Source organism: Choloepus didactylus, chromosome 2 (genome assembly GCF_015220235.1).
Source record: "Choloepus didactylus isolate mChoDid1 chromosome 2, mChoDid1.pri, whole genome shotgun sequence".
Taxonomy (NCBI): domain Eukaryota; kingdom Metazoa; phylum Chordata; class Mammalia; order Pilosa; family Megalonychidae; genus Choloepus; species Choloepus didactylus.
In genome coordinates this window covers 217,958,584-217,964,299 of record NC_051308.1, presented here as the reverse complement: position 1 = coordinate 217,964,299, position 5,716 = coordinate 217,958,584, and positions in this window count along the sequence as shown.

The following is a 5,716-nucleotide window of genomic DNA, read 5'->3' as shown; positions in this document are numbered from 1 at the left end:
TGCAGAAACAAGCCATCTGGGTATTTAGGAGAAGAGATTTCCAGGTAAGTAAACAAAATATGCAAAGAATCTGAAGTACGAGTGTGTGTGGTTTGAGGAAAAGCATGCATAGCCAAGTGATGAGGTTGAGAAGGAGAATGGGAAATGAGGTAAGAGAAATCTCAGAAGCCAGCTCAGATAGGGCCTTGTAGATCAGGGTAAAGACTTGGTTTTTACCCATCAATTTATCCATTGAAGGGTTTTGAGTGAAGGAGTGACATTTCTGAATCTGTTGAGAATAGATTCGAGGGGCACAAAGGCAGAATCCGGGAGACCAGTGAGGATGCTATTGTAATAATCCAGGAGAGGGATAATGGTAGTTTGGATCAGGACAAAAACAGTGACAAAGGTGAAAAGTGGCCAACTCTTTAGCATTTTGAAGGTAGGGCTGACCAAGTGTGTTGTTGGATTGTAACTAAGATGTATGAGAAAAACAGAAGTTAAGGATGACTCAAGGTCTTGGGCCTGAGCAAAGAAAGATGCGCTTGCAATGAACAGAACAGGTTGAGGGGAGTGGATACCAGGAACTCAGTCTTGGACATGTTAATTTTGAGATGTTCATGAGACATTCAAGTGAAAAGCCAAGTAGGCTGTTGGACATGCAAGTCTGAAGCTCAAAGGAAAGGCCCAACTACCTACTAGTTTACCATTTAGCCGCTTGCTAGTTTTGTGACCCTATTAGACATGTTGTTTTGGTTTGCTAAAGCTGCTGGGATGAAATATACCAGAAATGGGTTGGCCTTTACAATCGGGATTTATTAGTTTACAAATTTACATTTCTGAGGTCATGAAAATGTCCCAATTAAGGCATCAAGAGGATGATACCGGACCCTGAAGACAGGCTGCTGGCATCCGGGGTACCTCTGTCAGATAGCAAGGCACATGCCAGTGTCTGCTGCTCCTTCGACTCCCGGGCCTTCTTGCTTTCAGCTTCTGGTTCCAGTGGCCTCCTCGCTGAGCTTTTGTGGGTTCTCCCTTAGCATCGCTGGGGACTTCCTCTCCAAGCTCTCTGGGTGTTTCTCTTTCTGATCTATCTGGGCTTTTTTCTGTCCTTTTTCCTCTCATAAAGGACTCCAGTAAAGGAGTAAGACTCACCTTAAATCAGGTGGGTCACATTTCAATTGAAACAACCTAATCAAAAGGTCCCGCCCACAATAGGTCTGCACCCACAGGAATGGATTAAAAGAACATAATCTTTTCTGGGGTACAAAACAGCTTCAAACCAGCACACAAATCACTTGACTTCTCAGAGCCTCACTTTCCTCTTCTGTTAAATAGGCATAAAAGCAGTGGGTATACAAGGTCGTTGCAAGGATCGAATGTAATGATCAATAAAGTAACTGTTCACAGAAGACTCTGAATAAAGTATCACTATTATTAAGTTCAATTTGACATGCATTTTGTTGCTGGAAACACAAAAATGAAAGATACAATCCCTCCCTCACTCACAATGGAGAAAACTTGGTCAAAGCCTTCAGCAACCTCTCAGATAACAACCATTTGTTGAGGAGAATCCCTGGGTCCTGGCACCTTACTGGACATGGGAAGTAAAGAAAGAGTCTAAGATAATGGACAATCAGTCTCAGGAGGGAAGCAGCCAGGAGGATTGCAGGGTAAATGTTGCTGAGCAGCCTTGGACTTATCAACCATTCCCTCTACCACTCACTTCCCCAATAGAATAAACTCCAGTCCCCCGGAGATGTTTAAAAAGTGTCTGTTTTAGTTTGCTAATGCTGCGGAATGCAAAACACCAGAAACGGATTGGCTTTTATAAAAAGGGGGTTTATTTGGCTATACAGTTACAGTCTTAAGGCCATAAAGTATCCAAAGTAACACATCAGTAATCGGGTACCTTCACTGGAAGATGGCCAATGGCATCCGGAAAACCTCTGTTAGCTGGGAAGGCACGTGGCTGGTGTCTGCTCCAAAGTTCTGGTTTCAAAATGGCTTTCTCCCAGGACATTCCTCTCTAGCAAGCTTGCTCTTCTTCAAAACGTCACTCACAGCTGCACTCCGTCCAGTCTCTTTGAGTCAGCACATTTATATGGCTCCACTGATCAAGGCCCACCCTGAATGGGTGGGGTCACACCTCCATAGGAGTATCCCACTGAAGTCACCTCCCACAGCTGGGTGGGGTCACATTCCAAGCAAATCTAACCAGCACCAAAAACGTCTGTCCCACAAGACCACAAAGATAATGGCATTTGGGGGACACAATACATTCAAACCGGCACATTCCACCCCCTGGACCCCAAAATGACATTATCTTTCCAAATACAAAATACATTCATTTCATCACAATATCACAAAAACTTAAACCATTTCAGTAACAAAAGTTAAGTACAAAATCCCATCAAAATCAAATATAGGCGTGGTCAGTCCTAAGGCATACTTTTCCTTTAGCTGTGGATCTGTGAACTTAGAACAAGTTATATGCTTCCAGTATACAAAGGAGGGACATTCATAGGATAAACATTTCCATTGCCATAAGGAGAAAGAGTAAGGAAAACAGGGTTAACAGGACCAAAACAGTTCCTAAAACCTGAAGGACAAACTCCATTAGATTTCAAAGTCTGAGAGTCATTTACAGAGCAATGTTGCATCCTTGGGGCTTGAGAGAGTGGGAGTCTAACCCTTCCTAAGGGCCTTTCTGGCAGCCCTTTCCTCTCCAAATGCTTAGGTGAGTGCTCCAACATTTCCACACATTGGGGAGACCACCTTCTCGGCCCCACCCTCCTCAAACATCGGGGCTGCTCCCGGATTCCCTTCCATCTCCGGGGCACACGCTCAACCCCTTCAGAACAGTGTGGTGGCAGCCAGGCTCTCCTCAATTCCCTGGAAATGTGCTCCACCCTCTTTGGGACCTGAGGTGGCAAAACTCTTCCAGAGCATCGAGGCGGAAAGCCTGCCCTCGACCTCCAGGGCAAACTCACCCTTTCCATGCATGTGGGCTGCTCCACTCTCCCAGCCCGAGACCTCCTGACTCCAGACCTCAACCTCCATGGCTCTGTCTTTGAAGAGATTTTTCCTTTAATTTTTTCCTTGTCTGTCTCCTTCAGTCCAGACCGGCAATGGCTCTGTCTATAAAGATCTCGCAAAAATTCCATTGGCTTTGCATGAAGCATGCAGGGGTCAAAGCCATCAGACAACAGGACTTTCCACAAATCCTTTCTGCTTAATTCCATCTCCAATCTTGGCTTGTACTGAAATGGCGGCTGGGTTCCACGTTTGGTTACATCCTCATGTTGGGCTGTAGCTTCTGGGATTCCACCCCCTGGAAGCTCGTAATTTTCCAAGCCATCAGCTTCTCGTTGCTTTGAACCCAAGAGTTCAGTTCTAAGTTTATCTCTCTCTGCTCGCATTTTACTATAAACTGCAAGGAGAAGCCAGTGTACCTCCTCCACATGTAGTTTGGAGATCTCCTCAGCTAAGTATTCCAGGTTGTCACTTTTAAATTCTTCCTTCCATCTGACACCAGGACTCAATTTTGCCAAATTCTCTGCCACTTTAAAACAAGGATCGCCTTTCTTCCAGTTCATAACAATACATTGATCATCTCTGTTCAAGGCCTCGTCAGAAGTATCTTTAGAGTCCATATTTCCACAAACAGTCTCTTCAAAGCAGTTTAGGCCTTTTCTATCAAGCTCCTCACAATTATTGCAGAATCTTCCCCTTATCCATTTAAAAAGCCGTTCCAACATGTTTGGTATCTGCAAACTCAGCAGCAAAAGCACCCCACTTCTCTGGTACCAAAATCTGTTCTAGTTTGCTAATGCTGCGGAATGCAAAACACCAGAGATGGATTGGCTTTTATAAAAAGGGGGTTTATTTGGCTATACAGTTACAGTCTTAAGGCCATAAAGTATCCAAAGTAACACATCAGTAATCGGGTACCTTCACTGGAGGATGGCCAATGGCATCCGGAAAACCTCTGTTAGCTGGGAAGGCACGTGGCTGGTGTCTGCTCCAAAGTTCTGGTTTCAAAATGGCTTTCTCCCAGGACATTCCTCTCTAGCAAGCTTGCTCTTCTTCAAAACGTCACTCACAGCTGCACTCCGTCCAGTTTCTTTGAGTCAGCATGTTTTATATGGCTCCACTGATCAAGGCCCACCCTGAATGGGTGGGGTCACACCTTCATAGGAGTATCCCACCGAAGTCACCTCCCACAGCTGGGTGGGGTCACATTCCAAGCAAATCTAACCAGCACCAAAACGTCTGTCCCACAAGACCACAAAGATAATGGCATTTGGGGGACACAATACATTCAAACCGGCACAGTGTCCAAAGTCCCTCGGGAAAAAAAAAAACACTAGATGCCATGACGGTAATCATATCACCTCCCCATGCCTGTTTTCCCACCTGCTCTCCTTAGATTGAGCCCTATCCTCTCATCAGAACTTCTCCAGGCACAGAAGCCCTGAGCCTAGTTCTCCTCAGCTTCTAGGCACAGGGGAAATAGCTCAGAGACCACGTGTACTGTCAGAGAAACTGGAATGGCAAACACTGGGAGATGTGTGAAGCAGCATGAAGAGAAAAGTCAGGGAGCACGAGAGGAGAGGACCCACTATTTACTGAGTTCCTACTGGGCCAGAGACCATGCTTTCAGGGATGAGAAGTTGCAAGGATTAAAAATGAATCCACGTTTGTATAGATCCAGAAATAGATAGCATAATACTGTGTGATGGTAGCACAATATTGTAAGTATGCTGAACAAAGATGTCTGTGAGTAAAGCTGAAAGAGGTGTGATAGTGGAATGTGTAACACCAGAGGTAAAGATAGATGATAAAGACTGGGACTGTATAACTTTGCAAAAACTGGAGTGGCCAATGACTGTTACTAAATGTACAAATATAAAAGCGTTTTTACATGTGGGAGAACAAATGAATGTCAACCATGCAGAATGTTGAAAAAGGGATGGTATTTGGGAAAAAACATAAAGCAAACTGGTCAATGGTCAACATTAACATTGTAATATGCTTCCATTGAATGTAACAAAGGCAATATACCAAAGCTAAATGCGTATGAGAGGGGGATATAAGGGAGGGATATGGGATTCTTGGTAGTGGTGTTGTTTTCTGTCCTTACTATTAGATTGTACTGTATGACATTTTATTTTTCTTTTTATTATCTTTTTTTAATTATTCACCGAAAAAACCTTTCTCATAGTAATCAATATGTTCAAGTGCTGACTGTGGTGATAAATGTACATCTATATGATGATACCATGAACAACTGACTGTACACTGTGGGTAGTTGTATGGTGTTCTAGTTTGCTAATGCTGCTGCAATGCAAAACACCAGAAATGGATTGGCTTTTATAAAAGGGAGTTTATTTGGTTACACAGTTACAGTCTTAAGGCCATAAAATGTCCAAGGTAACACATCAGCAATCGGGTACCTTCACTGGAGGATGGCCAGTGGTGTCTGGAAAACCTCTGTTAGCTGGGAAGGCACGTGGCTGGCGTCTGCTCCAGAGTTCTGGTTTCAAAATGGCTTTCTCCCAAGATGTTCTTCTCTAGGCTTCAGCTTCTCTCCAAAACGTCACTCTCAGTTGCTCTTGGGGCGTTTGTCCTCTTTTAGCTTCTCTGGAGCAAAAGTCAGCTTTCAAAGGCCGTCTCCAAAATGTCTCTGTAAGCTGAAGCTCCTCTCTCAGTTCCAGTGCTTTCTTCAAAGTGT